This window comes from Agelaius phoeniceus, chromosome 4 (genome assembly GCF_051311805.1).
Source record: "Agelaius phoeniceus isolate bAgePho1 chromosome 4, bAgePho1.hap1, whole genome shotgun sequence".
Classification (NCBI taxonomy): domain Eukaryota; kingdom Metazoa; phylum Chordata; class Aves; order Passeriformes; family Icteridae; genus Agelaius; species Agelaius phoeniceus.
This window is the reverse complement of record NC_135268.1, coordinates 7,912,074-7,934,109: the sequence shown is the minus strand read 5'-3', so window position 1 is coordinate 7,934,109 and position 22,036 is coordinate 7,912,074. Positions and strand designations below refer to the sequence as shown.

Genomic DNA, 22,036 nt, shown 5'->3' with positions numbered 1-22,036 from the left:
CAAGTGGAATCGTAAATGGAATGAAATAAGATGGATATGGAGGATTACCAACTGCTGTTGGCATACAACCACATGCTTAAAGATGTCTTCATTCATTAACAGACTCCTTTAGCTTGCCAAGGTTGGAAATGAAATGCAAGTCACAGCTTGTACATTTATCACTGTAAGGAAAGCCTCCTGCCAGTGCTGGTTAGGCAAAGTGTACTTGCAGCCATTAGCAGTCCAGTCTGATTACTGGGCTCAATCTGTTACCAATGGCAACCAGTGCCACTGCCAGTGCACTGACAGCATTGTTTCCATCTGTGCCTGCAGGAGAAATTTTAAATCTTAGAGTTTAAAATTCTGAAACAACCTTACGGACACAAATAATTAATTCTTTTTCTTTGTAAGGACTTTTTTTTCCCAGCTGGTACACCTGCAGCAAGCAAGCTGACCCTCACCTTCTGTAGAAGCCAATTAGCAGTTGGCCAGTAGCACCCCTCAATTATAACTTGTTCTATGAATTGATATCTCAGGTCTGTGCTCTAAAACTACCTGCAGCTCTCCTTCCCAGCACTGCAGTAAGTGCCTGTGTGCTTCTCCTTCCAAGAGAGAGCTGGTGAGTGTCACCAAAGCTGAAGGGAGAATTGCTTGTGGGAGTTAACACAGGAGGAAAGTGAGATGGGGGTATGTGGTGTGTGAAAAATGCGTGTATTTATGATTGGCTTTTCGCAAATATTAAAATTAATATTATATGTGTTGTGTTAGAAAGTTATGCTGTATTAATTCTCTTAAGTACTGTGTTAAATATAGTTTTAGCTTATAAAAAAATGTTAAAATAGAAACGATGCTATGTAGGAGACTTTTCTTAAAGAAAGGACTCGAAGCGATCGAGATAGCTTCAAGATAGCAGCCACAGGACACCTAAATCTTTCAGAGAAAAAGAATTTATGCTCTCTTATCAGAAGAAACGAACTTCTTCCTGCCTCGAAGGCGCTGTTAGGATTCAGAGGAAGAAGTTGACCATGACCAGACAGAATCCTGTGTTTGAATGGAATTTATGCATCATGTATGAAGTGTATGAATATGCAACAGGCTGTTGTTTTTAAGGGTTAATCTTCTGTTAATATGTGTCCTTTTTCGGGCTCGTGCTGCCCAGAAAAAGCTTCCCTGACGTCCGTAAATCTTTATTTCTATTGTCTCATATTGTCCTAATTCAATTTGTCCAAATTGTTATTACTCTAATTGTATTACTACTTTTTATAACCATTTTATAACTATTAAACTTTTAAAATTTTAAAAACAAGCGATTGGCATTTTTCACACGGTGGAAGAGAAGCTATTAGGGAAAAGAAGCAGGATGTAGGGGTTAGTGGTGGAAGATTGCTGGTTGGTCCTGGCAAAAAATATTGGACAATATATATGAAAATAAAGCATTTGTAGACAGCCCTATGTTTATTTTTCCTGCTGCATTATGTCTTGTACAACAAATTTTGATCACATAAATGTCATGCTGTGCATTATATCAGCTTTGCTAACACAAACTCTTTATAAAATTTCTCTCTGTAGTACATAGTAATACTTCTCCTTTGCTGAATAATTGTTTTAAGCCTGAAAATCTACATCCGAAACTGGGTATATCTAAGAATTTTCTTGTGTTTTAAATGTGTCTGATGCAGTAGAACTTTTTCATCTGAGCAACCTTTTTGTAGTTTACCTAAGTGGTCAGGAATAGCAGGTAAGCAAGTAATCAATTATTTCAAGTACAGGCATAATAATGCAAGAAGTTAAGAAGAAGTTGGCAGCTCTGTTTCAGTTCTTACCAAACTAAAACATGCCTACCTTTTGAACAGATGTATTTTTAAAAAGCTTTGTTTTTCTTCTTTTTTCCTGAATAAGCCATGGTAAATTTACAACTGGTATTCATCCTCATCAAAGTTTTATTATACCATAGAAGAAACAGCCAGGCCAGACTAAGATATGACTGACTCTTGTCTGCCTCTACTGTAGTTTATTGATCTTCCAACATAACTGGAGAAACAAATTCCTAGATGATATACTGCCAGTTTCTTAAAAGAAAAGCTGCTAGCAGTAGCATGTGTCACATTAAACTGGCCTGGCTGACTTGAGATGAAAGAGACCAGCTGGGATGGATGGGCTCCCTGGCTAACTCCAGAAGAAGCAAGATGCCAGGCTGGTCCTGAACTGGCATTTCTGCCCTAAGTATCCCACAAGAAATTGAGCACAGGGAGCTCTAGTTGTTACCTTTGTCTCAGGAGCAAGGCCAGTTTAGCAACCCTTTTCCATTCTCTGAAAGGACAACCAGGAAATTAGATATTTTTTTCTCCCAGAGAATATGTGAGGATGGTCACAAGTGTTACATCTCTGTGACTGGATGATGACCATTTCACAACTGGTTAGCAAGAAAAGAGTGGCAGCACCTCTGCTGTGCAAATTAATATGAGAGCTTACACTGAGAGGCTAAAAAGCCTGTGTTAGTATAGCTTTCCACAGCACTCTTTAGAAAATAACTCTCAGAAAATAACTTGGAGACAAATGAAGCTGATTTAAAGAAAATGCAAACAAGAAGATAGAGGGCAAGGCAAAGCTTTCAGGGTGCAAAGTCAGGAGAACGAAACAAAACCAAACCAAAAGAAAGCAATGTCAAGAATAACTATTGTGAGGAACAAGATATTTGCATAGTTCTGACTATAATGAGATGGTAAGTATTTAGTGAAGTAATTCTACAAAAATAGGAAGGAGTGCATGAATGTGTTTTTTGTTCCTGAGCATCTTTCTAAATCTCTGAGCAATATCTGATAAATTGTGCAGTTTGTTAAAAAGAAAAAGAGAACCAAAACCCCCTGCAAAACTGAACAATTGAATAATAAGGACTTATATCAAACCGTTTTAACCTCAACCTGTTTTAAAGTCTGGCCATATGCTTTTATGAAATTTTCCTAAATAGCTAATAAACTGAAGCAAAGGCCAAAAGCCTTTGATGTTCAGGTTTAAAATATCGAGAACTGGTTTCATTAAAAGGAAAACCATTGAGCCAAAGCTTGAATGACTGTTTCATCTAAATCCATCCATGATTTGTCAGTTTCTGCTGTGTACATCCTGTTTCTGAGATAGTAATTTAGCCCAAGTCCCTTCTCCAAAAATGAAATTCAGTGACTGTCATGGTTTGACACTGGGACAATGCCAGTGCCCCCATGAGTATACTCTCTCCCTGGTTTCTGCTGTGAGATGTGACCAGGAATAAGCAAAGCAGGCTCCCACTTAGGGAAAAAAAAAAATTATTAACTAAACTACAAGGGAAAGGAAAAAAAAAAAAAAGAAACACACAAGGAAAATGAAAACTTCACAAATACATCTCCTCCTCCTCCCCGAATTCCCAATACAATACATCCCCCAAATCATCGACTCTCGGTCTGGCACCACCCTTCAGAATACTCAATCCTCAGTTCATCAAGAGGAGAAGGAGTCCTTCTTGTGCCAATGGTGACCTCTTCTTTTCATGTCCATGCTCTCACCACTGAACACGGACCAGAGCTGCTTCTAGGGTCGACTTTTAAGCATGCTTCGTCCCACTCCAAAAAGGCACAGTCTCAACTTTGGGACATCTGTCCCTCCCATATTTTTCACCCCCTGGGGCCGAGGGGTACCCACACCGAACCCTCTTGGTCCTGAGGCATTGCCTCCCCCTAGAATGCAGTCTCTGTATCACAAGGAACATGGCTCTGTCCATGGCTGTACAAAAAGAGTCCAGCATAAGCTACTCCATCATCTCTTCCACCTGAGTTCTCTATTTCTCTCGTGACCCATTTCCTCTTATCTCATCTCTATCTCTCTTCTCATTCAGCTTCAGGAGGATTAGCATTTGTAAGGTTTCCATCATCCAAGAAAATGGTTAAAAATCTGAGGCTCTGTCTGTCCAGAACTCCCACGGCTGCCCAGCCGGGCACCTTCTCACACCCCCCCCTTCTCCTTCTCGGCCGGCCAAGCACAGGCACAGGCACAGGCTCTCTTTCTGTCTCTCCTGGGGGTGGGGGGTGGCTGCCCGATGTCTCTCAGTGCTCCTCCACCCTTCCATCCTGCAGGGGCCTTCCCCTCCCTTCTGTCCAGGGCCCGGCCTACCTCACCCGGCCACATGGCTGCCCCTGGGCCTACCTCACCCGGCCCCATGGCTGCCCCTGGGCCTACCTCACCCGGCCCCATGGCTGCCCCTGCCCCGCCCAGCCCGCAGCCGGGCAGGGCAGTTCTGAACCTTTCACTGACCGGAACCCAAGAGAGCCTCCCAAGAAAGAGCCCTGCTTTAACCCCGTGTTCTCAGAGGCAGGCCCAATGTCCCAATGGCCACCTTAGGTGCCAATATTAAAATCTGAACATCCATTGGCCTGACCACAGCATCCCAGAAAACACATTTCCCATCAAACCACCACAGCGTCCTTAACTGGTACTGAGAGAAAAATGGGCAGAAAAAAGTGATCATTATCTATCCAGGGAGAATAGTAGGAGAAACTCACATAAAACAAGGGCTCATTCTCTGGAGGTGAGAGTACAATTAATATATTTCAAGATATTAAAGGCCAGAGGGATGTTGTGAACAAATAAGCATAATTTAATTCTTAATGAATTATCCAAAAAAAAAAAAAGAAAGAAAAAGAAGCCTCCCAAATGACTAGAAGCAAAAATTGAGTTACTACAATCTAATTTTAGCTTAATTCTGTTGCAAGCTTTCCTAATATCTAAAAAATGAAATGAAATTGTGATAATTGTCTGATTTTGAACACTGTAATAATTAAGCTGCAATAAACAGGAAAACAGGTGAAAGAGCTCAGATATATTACAATAGGCCAAGGTTTAGAATATCTACAATTAATGACATGTGGGGAATAACTGAGCAGTCACTCTTTCATTCCTATGGAGATCTGCTAAGACTGAGAGAGCAGCAATGTTTGGAGAAGTTAGAAGACAATGGGGAAAACTCTGAATCCTGAGGTGGTTATAGAGCAACAGATTAGACAAAATGCATTTCCCAAGATAAAACAAATCTTAAAATAAGGACACTTAACAGGTCCTTTCTTATTCTGTCCCAGAGTGAACTCCAGGTGCTGAAGTTTTAATGAAAGTACATTGGAGAGAAAGAACACAGAGGCAAGTTTCTGATTTGATTATGGCTGCAGTTTAAAACAAGGACATGAAATCATCCAAGTTAGGAGGAAAAAGACACAGAGGAAAATGTGATGGGAAACACAAATGCTAAGGAGGGGAGGGGAAGGGAGGGGAGGGTTAGAACTAGTAGGTTCCTGGGAAGGAGGCTGCTGGCCTCTGGGGAGCAGAATAATATATCATAGAATCATAAAATGGCTTGGGTTGGAAGGGACATTAAACATCTAATTCCAACCCCTGTCACAGACATGTTTTATGAAAAATCCTTTCCTTAGGATTTTTCCTCCTGAGAAGCTGAGAGGCCTCAGGAACAAAATGTAAACATTGATTATCTGCTGCTGTGGAATGCAACAGGGGAATCTGTGATTGGTCTCATGTGGTTGTTTGTAATTAATGGCCAATCACAGTCCAGCTGTCTTGGACTGTCTCAGTCAGTCACGAGATTTTATTGTCATTCCATTCTTTTCTATCCTGTGCTAGCCTTCTGATGAAATCCTTTCTTCTATTGTTTTAGTATAGTTTTAGTATATCATCTTCTTTGAATATAATATATATCATAAAATAATATATCAGCTTTCTGAAACATGGAGTCAGATCCTCGTCTCTTCCCTTGCACTGTAACCCCTCTGAAAGCCACCACAAACCCCCCCCCGCCATCTCTTCTAGTTTATGATGTGCTGAATCTTACCTTAAATACTTTTGAAAATTATTTCATATACTCATGTGGCCAGTTAAGCAGACCAGTTGAAATGCAGCCAGACCCATCACAGGAATATTGCTCTCTGTCCCTGTATTGCCTGCTGATATGAAAAGATTTCAAGGTAACACATCTGAAAGTATATGGTATATATTCAGAAAGAAGTATATAATACTATTCGTAAAGATGCTGTCATAAAGATTGGAAAGAAGCTGCCACCTCTCTATGGCAGTTGCAGTAGGATTTCATTCTCTCAGCAATACTCCATATCATGCTCTCATATGAAAGTAGATACAATGACTATGACTCAATTAAACAATGCTCAAAATTCAGTCAGTAGAAAAAATATTTCATATTAATTTCAAACCTTTTTTGTTTTATTTTTCCTCCTCCTTCAATGACAATGAAATAACATTTTCCTTATTGTGAAAATAACCCAGATTAAAAAAAACCAAAAACCCCAGTGTTCTAAATTAGCTTAATAGTAACTTTGGCACATTTATGGATTGATGCAGAAATCAAATCATTAAAAAGCTAATAAGGAAAAAAAAAATCTAACCCCCCCATGCCCCCATCTCTGTCAAATCACAAATACACTCAAAATATAAAGAGGGTTAAAGTAGAAACATAAGCTAGGCTATATTAAAATTAATTTGAAAGCATGAAATAATCACTGTTGAAAATTATGCTATTAAAAAAAAATCAATTAAGATTCATGACTCACTTCAGTTTTGATTTTATCCCTTCTGCCCTACAAAGTTACAAACTGCATATCAAGTGTCCAGTGGGGTTTGGGAGGCAATGAAGAACACTCATTTCAGGACATTTCTTTTGGATTCAGGCAGCACTGACTGAGTGAAAAAGGAATGAAGGTACCTCAATGAATTTCCTGCATACAGCAACAGCATTGCATCTGACCTGTTTTTCTTTTTCATTAGAGAACACTTTTGATTTGGTTTACAATGTTTTGAGAAGGAAATGTTATCGATTGTTTTTTTCAGGAACATAATATTGTGGGATATTACATTTATGATGCATTTTTAGTAAAATCTTTATTTCGAAAGCAGCCGCAGCATGTTTCTAATTTTCTCATTTTGCTGTATCTTTAAGTGTTAGCTATAGTAGAAAATCCAGAACTGTTGAAGCTCTGCACTGACATTGGCACAAACTGTCCAGCAGTGGAGAAGTGAAACACGCGGCTATTTCCATTTCTCTCATTTTAGCACTTCTAGTATTTCTGTTGCTTTTGAGGCACAGTCTCTCACAATCAGCTGAGCTCATGAGAAACCTCCTATCATGGCACCTTAACCTGATTTATGTCAGCATTAGGTCAGTGCCAATGAGGACACCTCTGCTCCACCTCCCCAAATCTTGAAGAAGAATAAGTTTTCTGTATGGGGCTTGTATTTTTATTGATGAGTATCTACATCTGCATGTAGAAAAGGAAGAAAGGAAGCAAAACAAAGAATGATATAAAGGAAGAAAAAAAATCAGTATTTAAGGCAACCTTAGTATCTTGAGTAAAACTCTCTGGGAGCTGTGAGAAAACTCTGAGACAATCATATCAAATGCTAGATGACCTTCCCCTATATACACTCAAGTTACCTTGGAGTTAACCAAGATGATGACATAACCCAGAGAAATTATTTAGGCTCCATTACAGATGACAGAGGAAGATTTGTACTTAGTGACAGGGTTTCATCTTGCCCATATTAGAGCACAGAAAAATGTGGTCAGAGCAGCAATGAAGCAGAGGAGGAGGATGCAATCTTAACAGGAAAGTGAGATGACCAGCCACAGGAAGAATGCACAGAAAATTGTTGCATTATGATAATGGTGTTTTATTGATTTTACAGCATCCTGCAAAGGAATATAGCAATAGCAAGATTTTTAGGAGAAAGCTATAATATGTATTGACCCTCCAACATAAATTTTATCATTGGTTTTGAAAGGTAACCTCACATGAAGTAGTAAACACTGTCTTTGCATAATTCTGAGCGTAATCGAATACAAAATGTGGTGTAAAATTAATTTAGATGCAATGAAATCACTGAAGAAACTCTCTCTTGTGGTACATCACGACAACTCCAGAGGTGCCAGTTGGCTTGTAGAGGCAATTTAGCCTGACTGCTTCAGTTTATCAGTGTTACTGTATAAAAAGCACTGCTTATGGTGGGGATTAGTTGTTGTCTCATCTCACTTCATGTTCTGAATAATAAACGTTTATGCATGTTGCCTTCAGTATGATTTGTCATATAAATGCTATATAATTTAGTTATTAAAATAAGATACTATGTGACAATATTTATATAACAGAATCCTCCCAATCACTCAACTGCTTCTAAATGCTAAGGGCCAATTAGATGATTTTTGCTTCTGAGATCTGGTAATCGTTTGTTGACAGATATTAAATGATTCATATAAACACATTCAACTATTTTCTCCCATGAAATAAATACCATTTTCCTTTTCTTTTTTATCTTTTTTTTTTTTCATGAATGCATTGGTTAATTAAAGCTCAGTAAGTTTAGAGCTTACCCAACATTTGAATTGCACTACACATCACTTCAAAACTATAAGCACTTAATTTATAGTGCACTTTTTAAATTAATTGCAAGTCCTACCACCAACATCATATTATTCTCCATAAGGAGTTCTTCACTATCCAGCTGCTTTGTTCTTTGTACCACCTCAGCATTCTGGCTTACCAAAAGCCAACTCGTCAGAGGAAACACATTGCAACCCAGTTTCCATGGCAAATGTCTTCTGTTGACAACATCTAGTGCTACACAGTGTAGCACTTCCAGAAAAGGTCCCTAAATTTGCTCCTTTCCCCAGGGCCAGTGACACAGCATTCCCAAAACAGGAGTAGGGCTTGTAGCTCAAGAGTGGCTCTCAGCACTACTCATGAATCCCACAATCTGTTACAAAGGCTTCCCTCCCACATCTACCTATTTGGTCTAAACCTATTTGGTTTTTTGGTCTAAAAAATTGAAGTTGGTGAGTTCCCATTTAATTTATATAAAAGGATAAAAAAAATAATTTTAACAAAACCTCAACTGATTGCATGTTTATGAATTGCATCCGGCATAATGCAAGGCAGAGATTCGACCTTGAAGCATTATACCGAGTTAGGTTTGAGCAGAGTTGGAAATAAATTGGCAGAAAATGTGCATAAATCTACTACAGTAGTTTCTTTGAAGTCTGTATTTACTACAAGCTCATGGGCTAATTACATTATCATAGTTTTGCATTGGCTTATATGATATGTAAGCCAGCACAGGAATTTATAACTTTTCTGCTAAACCAGTGCAGAGGCATCTTGTCAGGCTAGCTGGGTACACCAGAGAGGCAACTTTTTCCTTTTTTTCACTCTAGAGAACAGTACAGCAACATCACAAAATTTCTCATGAAACAAACCAGCAGGTCTAGTGCCAGATGCTCGTGAGCAGAGTTTGGGGCTGCCACTACCTTCAGTGAAGAGCAGACGTGGTCTGACTGTGAGCCAGCCCTGGAGCCTGCCCCATGTGTCACCAGACCTCCCACCAGCTCCTCAGCTCAGCGTGTGACATATGCTGCCTTTCCACTGGCAATCACAAGGTAACTCCTCAGTTTGGAGTGAGAAAGCCACGAGCCACTGAACTTCTGCAGCTCTTTGGATGTGTCACCTCATGGAGTGCATGTAGTGCCTGATGGTTCATTATGCCTAGAAAGCACCACACAGCATTTTTAATGAGCCAGGACAAAGACTCCCTTCCCTTTCAAAATGAGGCATTTTTGAGAGTCTTCTTTTCATACAATCAAAAGGAATTAAAATACATTACCAAGGAATTGTGGCATCATAAAAGAGAATTATGTGATGGATGTGAACAAGGCTATTCTGGTTGTTTCAAGTTTTGGACGTGGTTTGTTTGTTTGTTTGTTTGTTTTTAACTAGTGCTGCTTCAAGCATCAAGCAACAATAGAGCACCAGTTAAAAATACAAGAAATTCTATCAGGCATAAGAATTTTTATTGTTGATGCCCATTTTTTATAAGGTAGATATTTTTCAAACAGTAGATTCATATACATACACACATGTATGAATAAAGTACATGTACATATGTACATGTATGACTATTGTCCCAATTTAAATAATCTTCTTTATGTTGCTTTTCTCTTCCTCACAGAAGGGACTTACTAAACAAAATGCAATGTATAGTATTCTTGCCTTGCTTCATTTACATAGGCTTTCTTATAATATCATATATTCTCTTTTCAAACTTAGACATGTTTATTATATTTGGGTATTTCTACATGTACAAGAATCTATCTTTCAATGTCATCATATAGCTTGCTGATTTCTAATGATGTATAGTCAACTGCAGGGAAACTTTCCCTTGTTTAAAAAAACGAAAGAAGGAAAAAAACCCAACAAACCTAGGTTTTTTTCTTGCAATTATAAACATATCACATTTTATTTTTAATTTGCATCAAAACCCACAGAAAAACTGGAGGTGAATTTAGGCCCTCACCAGCTTTTTGCACATTTTGCTGGCACATTTAACTTCCTCCGTTTAGCCCCAGCTATTTGCAATGCCTCCCACACTCCTTGGAGCAGGCATCCTGTTAACTAACTTCTTGTTTAAATGAAGGGCTATGCTGACAATTAAATGTAGGATTGTGCATGCTTCAGTGCCGTGCCTTATTATAATCAACGTGAGTAGAAGCAGAGTGCTGAAATTATGGGTTTTAGTCTGCATCTGCATGGCATTATTATGCTTATCAAGGTGAAAATGTCAACGCTGAAGAATGTAATTGTGTACCTTAAGCTGCAGCAATAGTTAAACTGAACTCCTGCCCCGACTATTAATGCATCAGAGTGCTACACTTAAGAGGCACTATAACTCTTTATGTGGGCAGAGCTTTCAAATCATGAATTTATTTCCTTCCTTTCTGTTTTTTTAAGACTTTCAGACATGAGGTTTTTCTGTTTGGTTACTACTTCAATATAGATTTTCTGGTGCAGTTTTTCCTTTTTAACAAAGTTGAGGAGCAGAAAGCACAGCGTAGGTTTGTGCACAGCTCCGCTGCCCTCCGGGAGGTCAAGTGTGAAATGAGTTGAGAGACACATTGACAGTCCATGCGTGAGCCAAAGCTGCTCCAGCTAGTTATCAGCAATTCAGATCTGTGGGTCTGGTCTGGGCTCTTATTATATCCAATCAAACCAAAGAATCAAATAATTCAGTGAATTATCTATGCTTACTATGCTTACTATTATCTATGTCATTTTGATCTGAACATTGTCTCATACCAATTATGTGTGTTTTAGTTGTTGATTTTAATGTTTAGTCATCCTGAATATTTTGATTTGTTATTAATTTATACTGAAAACCAAATGCAATTGTCTTCATACAATATAGTACTTTGCTGGGTTTCATACACTGCTTATGTCAGTCACTTGTAAGTTATCTATAGGTAGGGGAATATCACTTCTCTTTACACAGACAGAGGGTATATTTTCACAATCACAATGATTTTTGAGCTGCTTAGACTGTGCTGAACCCATAGAATTGGCTAAACACATATGCCAAAATACATCCCCATGCCTGCATATTAGTTAGTTTCCAAATTATAATACTGAAAAGTCTGTAAGTTCTCCTTTTCTTTTTTTCTTTCTTTTTCTTTTTTTTCTTTTTCTTTCTTTCTTTCTTTCTTTCTTTCTTTCTTTCTTTCTTTCTTTCTTTCTTTCTTTCTTTCTTTCTTTCTTTCTTTCTTTCTTTCTTTCTTTCTTTCTTTCTTTCTTCCTTTCTTCCTTCCTTCCTTCCTTCCTTCCTTCCTTCCTTCCTTCCTTCCTTCCTTCCTTCCTTCCTTCCTTCCTTCCTTCCTTCCTTCCTTCCTTCCTTCCTTCCTTCTTTCTTTCTCCTTCCTTCCTTCCTTCCTTCCTTCCTTCCTTCCTTCCTTCCTTCCTTCCTTCCTTCCTTCCTTCCTTCCTTCCTTCCTTCCGCCACTTCCGCCACTTCCGCCACTTCCGCCACTTCCGCCACTTCCGCCACTTCCGCCACTTCCGCCACTTCCGCCACTTCCTTCCTTCCGCCACTTCCTTCCGCCACTTCCTTCCGCCACTTCCTTCCTTCCTTCCGCCACTTCCTTCCTTCCTTCCGCCACTTCCTTCCTTCCTTCCGCCACTTCCTTCCGCCACATCCTTCCTTCCGCCACTTCCTTCTGCCACTTCCTTCCGCCACTTCCTTCCTTCCGCCACTTCCTTCCTTCCTTCCCTCCCTCCCTCCCTCCCTGATTTCCCTGTACAACAGACTTAGCAGGAAGACAGAATAGATATGCTAATATAAAAAACTTTTTTTTAATAACTTCAATCTGTTTCAATTTCAAAAAATAAAAAAAAAAGAAAAATAAGAAATTGCACAGGCTTCAGTATTTTATGAGTCATTATTTTAAACAGATTTATTTGTCCTAAAATGCTATTTTTCCACTCTTTATCTGATTTTTGCCATGAAGAGAAATACAACAGACACTCAAGGATCTGAGGATTACATACATGATGTATTTCATACATGATTAAAGTTTACTCTTCTAGTCCTTTGTGTAAAAGGAAGAAAATAGCCAGAAAATATTTGTATTTAGGAATTATTTGGTAGTTTCTTTAAAGATAAAATTAATCTTAGCAGCACAGAGAGAAGATTTCACTTCTTCTGTTGAAACACTAGGTAGCCTAACAGAAAGACCTTGTGCTTCTGAGCAGCTCCAAGGAACTCAGTGCAGAGGTGAAGGAGGGCTGTGGCTGCACTGGAGGCAGAGACTGGAAAGATGAATGCTTCTAGATTTACTCCTATATCATTTGTGCAAGTGAAGAAGTTACTCATACCACTCAAAATAAGTAAGAAAAATTATTTTGCCTTTGCAGCACTGAACCTTAGCATGCTTTCCAGCTGCCAAGTATCAGATTTCTGCTCATCCTTATATGTGGACCACTGGGATCTGGAGTTACAGAAATTAGAGGTGATGGCATGCTTATGCTGCAGGGATAAGACAAGGTAAAAGGCTAAGAGGGTCAGATTTCTATTAAATGCTAAATAGCATTAAAGTTTTAAAAATATACTCACTGCAATTTACCAAAAAAAGTGTATTTTCTGCTACTGGACTGGGAATAGAAAAGAACTGGGTTGCTTGGACAGGTAGTGGGTCAGTCTGAGAATCAGAAATTTCTTAATAATAAATAAAAAGTTTCACATGTTGAGTTTGTTTCTAATCTTGCTTGCATCAATATAAATCTAGAAAAGCTCTTTGAAACCAATGAAGTAAAACTAATACAAATCAGTATTTTAAAATGAGACAGTCAGCAACTTTTTACACATTGCTGTCAGAGCTGTATATCTCCACTGATTTTATTAGAGTGATATATCAAGATCAGACTTTTAAATCATTCTACAATCAAACCTCCTGTTGCAAGGCCAGGGAAGCCCTTTCTATTGCATACATTGAAATAAGTGTGAGAGGCCATTATCAATTCTGCAGCTAGAAAGCAGAGTCTGTTCTTCTGACATTCTGAGCTCTCTTTGCAGGCCAATGTTCCTCTACAGGTGTGTCCTGGTTTAGGGCAAATTTGGTAGACAATATCCAAAGGAGGCCCCTCCAGAAAGCAAACCCACATGGCCTCTCCCCCCAGCCGCTTCGGGAAGAATTCCTCAGAGAGAAGTAGAAAGAACCTGTTTATTTAACAGGCACAGCACCCCCCAGCACACAGAATGAACAATACCAGATGACACCACTCTGTCACTGCTCTGAAAAAGATGCAAATTCAGAAAGTCTCTCTTGGGGGTGGTTGCTCTCCGGCGCTGGGGCAGCTGCTGCGCAGAGTAGGCCCCGCTAGGCCACAAGGTGCAAATCTCGGTGTTCCCAGGTCCCAGTCTGGAGCAGGTTCAAGTTGGATCAAAAAGGGAAAGGAGAAACAGTCCAGGAAGAAATTTGGACTGTTTAGCTAAACTAGCTAATGAGCAGAAGCAAGAGCAAAGCAAAAAGCAAAGCAAAAAGCAAAAGCAGCACCATGTACTGCCCTGTCTCTGTGTCTCGCCAGCTGTGGGGGAGCAGCTGATAAGAAAACCCAAACAAAACTTTCACTCTTCAGAGTCAGCCCTTCTTGAAGGCACAGAACATGATATCCAGCATAAATAGAACACATGAAGGGGGATACAAGCATCATTACATCACCCTAGGACAAGGTGGAATTTTTAACTCATCTCCAGGAGCATCAAGCCTTTTGAGAGAGAACCCCAGACTGATTCAGGCTGGAAGGGACCTCTGGACACCACCTAGCCTGCTCCTCTCCGCACTGATGCATGATCACCATGTCCAAGTGCCTTTTGAACATCTCCAATGACAGGGACTCTGTCTCCCTCCTCTCCCTGCTGGCCCAGCACAGAGTGAAGAGGGTAATGCCATGTGGCTGAGACAGAGTTTGTGCTGTTTGTGCCTGCCAGCCAAGTGGGAGGGAGGGAGGGGAGGCAGGGGAATAGGCTGTGACATGACTTTGCTTTGAAGCTCCTATCAAGTGCAAATAAGGCTCATACTAAATAAGTCCCTGCTAGGGAGTTGGATATTTTTATTTCTAGTGTTTAGCTTGCAACCAAAAATCTGTTTTGGTTCAATTCTTTCAGCATTCAGGAAAGCATTGAAATGACAATTTACTTCTGGTTCAAGCAAAACAATGGTTTGCATAATTATCAGTTCAGCTTCATGGTTTGATTACAGAAAGCTTTGATTTTAAAACTTTGAGTTTAACTCTGTCAAAGGATCAAACCTCATAATTTTTTATCTAAACCTGACATTTTCCTCATGCATATAACCCCTTTCTGCCCTTCCTCTTTCTCTCTTGCTAATAAACTGCTGACAAACCATGTTTGATTGTCTTGTGAAGGCAAGAAGATCAAATACATACCGAATATTAACAAAAAAGAAAGGATATCCTTGGGGGGGGAAAAAAAAATACAGAATGTATTCACTTGTTCTGCTGGAAAGAGTTGTCAGGCACAGTGAGAAACCAGTTCAGAGTTGTCCTGCCACAGTGAGGGAGCGGGACCCTCGGCACACACAGGGGATTTTGGGGTTTCAGGAGTGTTCTGCTCAATCCTGTCATCCTGGGCTGGGCTGAGAGAGGCAGGAAGGAAAGGAGGGATGCTGCTCCGAGCCACTGACCTCAAAGCTACTGTGTCTTTCTTCCAAATGGAGGGTAAAAATTCCTGCTCAACACTGAAGAACAAGGCCCTTCTTCCCCAGCTGCACTGTGTCAGTTTCATGCTTGTTTATTTTCCCCTGGTTTTGGTGTTTTTTGTGACCATGTTCACAGGGGTTCTTGGATGAGGGAAGAGACGAGGATCTGACTCCATGTTTCAGAAGGCTTGATTTATTATTTTATGATACATATTACATTAAAACTATACTAAAAGAATAGAAGAAATGATTTCATCAGAAGGCTAGCTAAGAATAGAATAGCAAAGAATGATAACAAAGGTTTGTGGCTCGGACTCTCTGTCTGAGCCAGCTGGACTGTGATTGGCCATTAATTGGAAAAAACCACATGAGACCAATCACAGATGCACCTGTTGCATTCCACAGCAGCAGATAATCAATGTTTACATTTTGTTCCTGAGGCCTCTCAGCTTCTCAGGAGGAAAAATCCTAAGGAAAGGATTTTTCAGAAAAGATGTCTGCGACAATGTTGTTCTCTGGAGTCCTGCCCCTGATCACCACAGAGAACCCCTGTGTGGCCACCTGCCTCTGCCTCTGCTGTACTGGGTGGGCTTAGAGAGCCAGAGAACAAAGGGTGGCTCAAATCTGAGCACCTTTGGCATGTTGAAATGCTACATGAAAACTCACATTGCAGTTTAAGAGCCAATTTAGTAGCTGCAATTTTACCTTGAAATTATGCTTAAATATTACTTTGTGCAGATTCTATAAACATGTTTGCATTTACTGTTTCACACAGCTACATATAGGAAAAAAAATTCTCTACACCTGATCCTTGATCTCCATTTGCAGGTCTGATATTTCTCCTTAGTCTTGTCCATGCCAGTTTAGCTAATAAAAATGTTAATTTACTGCTAGCCTCAGAGTAGGTCCTCTCTTGTCCTCATAATAGAGCCAGAACAGAGGTAGCACTAAACAGAAAAAAACCACAAAGGACATATTAAATAAAAGAACTAGAAAGAGACAGAAAAAAAGTGAAACTTTTCTTGAGCAAAAGAATGAGCAAAAGAGGTCAACACCTTGAATTATTTACAGAGGGCCAGTAACTCAGGTTCTTTCTGCCCAGTATACAAGCAGTCTGTTTATTCTGATAAAGAAACAGCTTTTTATGTATATCAAACAACATATTCAGAAAACTTACAAAGAAAACTCTATAGCCTCAAAGACAAATGCTTATCTGGAACATGGAGGAAAAGAAACTCTAGAAGTTAATGTTTGTGCCTCTCTATCTGTACCAGCACCTCTTGAATTAAAGCATTCTTATTTTCATAATGAGTTAAGATACACATATATTAAAATAATATGTACACATACATGCACACATACACACACACACATATTGAATCTCATCTTTTCAAGCTGAATACTGCAGCAATTTATTTTAATATGAATGAAACTGTGACTTATGCTTGACTTGAGATTAATTTGAAAAAGAATTTCCAGTACCATCAAAGGATTGTGGCTTCCTAGCTGTTGTCTTGACCTACTTGACAGGTAAATCAGGTACAGCTTTGTTCCTCCAAGGTTATCCATTCCAGGGATGGGTTTTCTGTTTGGTATGCAGGCTTGCAAAACCACCCTTTGAAGATGTGGAGTTGTCTTGCTCTCTCTAGATGTTAAGCTTCCTTTAAACTGTGATGAAGGATAGGGAAAAGAGTTCTAATCACCAAAGAAATCCTTTAAAGCATTGATGTTTTCAGCTGTCAGATCACCTTGTTACAGCAGCAATGGAGAATTAAAACTCAAGTCCAGTTGTGTGTGAAACCTTGGCTCTGCACAGAGGCCTCAATGTGACAATAACAGGAAGCAAACATTGCATTGGAGCTGTTCTTGTGTCAGTCACTGTAAAAAAAAATTGTAGTGCTAATTTACTGAATGTAACAAACTGATCCATTACTGATGGAGCAATGCAAAGTTAGAAAACAAAATATTATATTATGCACATGTTTCTTATTAGAATAGAATAATCCAGCCAGAAACACTCTGAGACATTAAATATTTGCAAGTTTGGATAATCTGCTTGTCTTCATAATTGGCAGAATTGATCTTGTTGAGTGTTCACTTCACAGTTCAGAATTATCCCTCACTCTCTCATATATACAGACCCCTTTGCTTTTCAGATTTGTACAGGCAAGTATCTGGTATAAAATAAAAATTCACTGCAGGTTAATTTAAAGTTTTATAATAAAAGAGGGTGAGGTTTTAGGAGGGGAAAATAAAAACCCCAAATTAATTCTCAATCCTCTTTTCTGGAATTATGCCTATTTGTCACATAGACTCAATAAATATGATAATAGCATTATATTGTTAGCGTCTTAACAGACATTCTATTTTTTAAGCAACCCTCTAATGCAGAAATTCCTAAATTTGTTTAGCATACTTGGTATCTGATCCAAGAGGAATTTTAAAATAATTTCACAGGATGCAAACTGAACGGTTTCTGTAATTTCACATCTCATTCAAGTTTGCTTTATGTTATGCTGCCATTTCTACCTCTGAAAAGCAAGTGTTACAACCTGGAGTGGAACAGTGGCCCTTCCGGCTTTCTGTGGGCACTGCAATCCACACAGACACAAGACAGATGTTTTAGTCTGCTCAAATGTCTTATGAGCTATTGTGCTTGTCCATCAAAACACCTGTCAGGTAATGGCAGAGGAGTGTGAGTGATGATAGCAAAGACCTTTCAGGTCTGTTGCACATACCATGGGCTGCTTCAGATGTGCTCCAGCCACTCAAGTTTCTTGCATTATGAGGCATCAGTTGAATAAATCAAGATTATTCTCTATGCAACAGTAAAGGAAAAATTTAGGAATCAACAACTACTTCAATTTAGATTATAGTATCTCGGGTTTGGTGTTGTTGAAATGGCTCCCAAGGTAATAAAGAGTCTTTTTTCCCAGCCCCGTGACCAAAAAAGAAGTTAAGATTCCTCAGCTCTGATTTTCAAAGTTGTTTATTTTCTCTTATCTATTACATTCTTTTTCTGACCTGCTGAGGTCTGTCTGGCAGGGTGGTTTGTGACACACTGACCGCCCTTGGGCTGGTGTTAGCTTTTTGTACTAAGAACTACATGTACTTTATTTACAATAATTTTCCAATACCTATCACCTATGCTAGACAGTCTGTCTCTACTCTAAACCAATCCAGAAGTGCCACCATCACAGCAGAAGATGGAGGACAAGAAGATGAAGATGGAGAAGATGAAGAAGGAGAAGGAGGAGGAGGAGGAAGAGGAGGAGGAGGAGGAGGAGGAAGGACAGGACAGGACAGGACAGGACAGGACAGGACAGGACACACTTAGATTCCTCCATCCTTAGATTCCTCCATCTTGCCTCTTGAACCCCCATTCTAAAACCCCAAAATTCTACTTTTTTACACTGTGACAAATTCACTATCATTCTACTCAAACCCTTGTGGCTTGTAAATCCTCACACAAAGTTGGTAATTGTTTCCATGGGTTAAAATCGAAGGCACAGGTGTCTTTGACTCCGTGCCAAGGTCTCTGAGCCCCTTGCCAGGGTCTTGAGCCATCCAGGGCAGCCAGAGGAATATCCTGGGTTCCGATAATAATACTGCTGACATTTCAGCATTTTTGATCTCTACTCTCTGGGCAATAATTTTGCCTTGATTTGTCTTACCTCCCCATAGAGCTGGTGTCTGAGCAGAGGGACTTGTGTTGCAGTGCACTGAAAAGTTTTCTAGTAAGCTTCCATTGGTGATGCACGGGCATGGTTCTAGTCAACACATACCATTATTCCAGAGCCAGAAAACTTGGGAGCACATCATCTATTTTACTGATGGAGTGCAAAGTCACATAGTAACCACAAAAGTCAAATAAAACATCTACTCCAGATGATTTATAATGGAGGAAGTTGTCCTGTGGTAGCTTTATGATGCTTGTATCCTCAATTGTCTCTTCTGTTTATGCTGGATATTTAACCAAATACCATGTGAGGACAAGCACTTAATCAATTTTAGTGAAAGCCTTACAAATATTTTTAAAATACTACATGATGAAATAATACTTTTCATTTTTTGGAGGAACTTCTAAACAATATATTTTACTAAGCTTGGCACTAAAAACTGTTTATAGTCAAAACTTCAAGAAGCCAGGTGCAAGGAGCAGCTTGCTTACACATCAACATCAACTTCAAATAATCCATTTGACCACTCAGTGAATTAAAACAGGAATAATTCCTAAGTCAACCACAGGCAATGGCAGGTTTTTTAGGAAGTGATGTTCCTCAGCTAAGCTGTGTGAGGGTGGTTAATTCCTTCACTGCCCTGCAGCAAGGGGATGTGTACATAGCTGCACAACAAAAATCCTGCTTTGGTTGCTCAGTTCTGTCACTTTCTCAGCACTTCTGGCTATATTAAGCAGATTAATTAAGTTAATTGGGACATTTGATAAGTGAATATAAATGATGCCATGGCAATACTGCAATTTTATGGCTCTGTAACAAGTTTAAACATGCTGAGGTTTAATGCTCATCTTAAACTGAAATAAAGGCGGGTATCTGCATAGAAGGGTATCTATCTTCTTCTCCCCTGTCCTCAGGTACACTGGTCCATCCCTAATATTTGCCAAAATCAACAGCCAAGTTACTTCATCTTAGACTTGATCAGGAGCATGCTCAGACTGATTTATTATTTCCATGCAGACTTGAAAACCAGGCCCAGGATCCACCTCCCCACATAATTCCACTAGCACAGCTCTGGGTACAGAGAAGCAAGAAAAAGTCAGTGTAAGGAATAAAACCAGCCCTGTTTTGCATCAGTCAGAGTTTCCATGATCATCCTACTGCAGCCCAGGACTCCAAAGGTGGAGCTACTACAGCTACTATCTGTAAGATTATCTACTTTTCACTGGAAAAGAAACATAACTTTTACGGTGCAAAAAGCTTAGAATTACATTTCAAAGTATAATTAGCAAAGAAATTAAGAACAGCAACAACTGTTTAGTTGTTCTGTACTCACCACTCAGTAATTACCAGTTAAAAAAAAAAATGGTTCTTTAGTGTGAACTGACAGCAAAAGTACAGGAGAACTAACATACAAAGTTGTCCTTGGCCTTATTGATTTCCCTGGCAAAATATATAGTGTGGGCTTAAGTGATCATGAAGGGGAGCTGCAAAGAAGCCCAGACATAAAAGAGAACAAGCATTACATGGAAAACTACTGGAAGTTATTTTGTCCATTGTATCATGTCTGAGACTCATCACAGGAGAGCTTCTTTGCAGGTGTAAAATACTCACATGCTACAGAAAATAGAGAAAACAACACTGAGAGAAGGACAAACAAAAGGAGGAATATCTGAGAATATGAGAGGAAGTCAAAAATAAAGAATAAAGGAAGTGCAGGAAGTGAAATGGCAAAGTGAGAAGCAGGGGGAAAATAAGTGATGGGTTGCAACTCTGTAATGGAATAAAGATGGAAAGAAAAAGGAATCTTTGAAACCTGCAATTAAGACCAATGCATAAACTTACTTTTTATTTGAGATTGAAATGATTGCTTAGGCCTAGTTTTTTATTAAATGTTGCTGTGAAACCAAATTTCCTTTGTACTTTTTTTCACTTCTTTTTTGGTTTTTTAAAAAAATCATTTGGGATTATTAAATTAGCATTTAAATATTATTTAAATGCTTATCATGTATATCTAAAGCAACCAATAGAGATAATAACTAAGAGCTTCTTAAATTTTCTGACATTTAAAAGTGCACATAATGCAGAGGCTTTATGGAATGCTGATAAATTTCCTTGACCTACTGCTGAAATTTGAATAAACATATCATTATGGGCTTTAAAATAGGGTTTTTATGTATAGTGGCACATTGGGACCTGATGTGGTAGGGCTTAAGTAGCCCATTAGAAAATCTTTCAGCTTGCAGACAATTCCAGCTATTGTGGGGTCACTGAGGGTTAGCAATTTATTCCTGAAATGAATGGGAGCTTTGTCATTGATTTAACAGAACTGGTAAAGACATTTTGCTTTTTCATTTTTAATAGGTCTTCTGGAAAGCACACTGTATGAACAGAAGTCTCAACCCTATTGGAAATCTAGCTCTGGGACAGTAAATCCAACATTTGCATGGATTTCTGCCCCCAGAAGCACTGGGAACACAGTGTGATACATGGCCTAAGTTTATCTACATTTTTTGCCTCAGACAAACAAACTGGGTGAATTCAGTGAAAGAAAGAAAATCAGAGAACATCAAATTATCAAATTCTTCTAGGAATGGGTACTAGCAGAAAGCATTTCAATTTCCAACAAGGAATCAAAGCACCTCAGTCACTTCAAACAGCCAAAAAGTGTGATGGCATCCTCTTCCAATATATCCAAGTGTAGGTATACACAAGCAACACCCAATAAATAACTTTGAGCCATATAGGGGAAGTAAGTAGGGATCTGATGTTTTAGGAATCATAAAAAGAAATTGGTTAGTTTTGGTAAATGAGTTCATTTTAATTTATAACTCTATATTGGTGACAAGTATAATTTTATTAGATCTTGCTTCTCTGACATCTTACAGCTCCCTGAAAATGAAAAAAAAAAGAAATAGTAGGTAAGAATATGTTTGCACTAAACCATTGAAATTATAGTCCACTTTGTAGTTTAATAGCTATCTTGTTGTTAACTTTTAAATTTTTATGATTCTGACAGATTTTATCTATAATAGCATAACATAGCATATAATTAATATAATATAAAATGCAAAATTGCTGCATACTATAACATAAATGCTATTCTTGGAGAATAGATTTCAAATCTGAAGTAATGATTAGATGTTCTTTGCAGACCCATGGCAAAGGGATGTCTCCTTACTAGAGAATATGAGAGGTGATCTGCAGGGTTAGCTGGCAATGTGGCAGAACAGGGACACAGCAGCAATGTTTACTCAGAAAGGGCTATTACACACTTAAAAGGTCATGAATGGGATTGATATGG

The 22,036-nt window shown here is 39.0% G+C and overlaps 1 long non-coding RNA gene across 2 annotated transcripts in view; it reads left to right on the top strand.

Moving 5' to 3' along the window:
- The first annotated feature begins 238 nt into the window (after positions 1–238).
- Positions 239–22,036, top strand: part of LOC143693914 (uncharacterized) — a 34,570-nt gene continuing 12,772 nt past the window's right edge. Inside the window, exons 1-2 of one of the 2 annotated variants that reach the window (XR_013181923.1) lie at positions 239–598; positions 12,753–12,882. This is a non-coding gene — a long non-coding RNA (uncharacterized LOC143693914). Of the gene's footprint in view, positions 599–9,279; positions 9,452–12,752; positions 12,883–22,036 lie in introns of those variants that run through there. The other variant, XR_013181922.1, reaches the window with a different exon arrangement.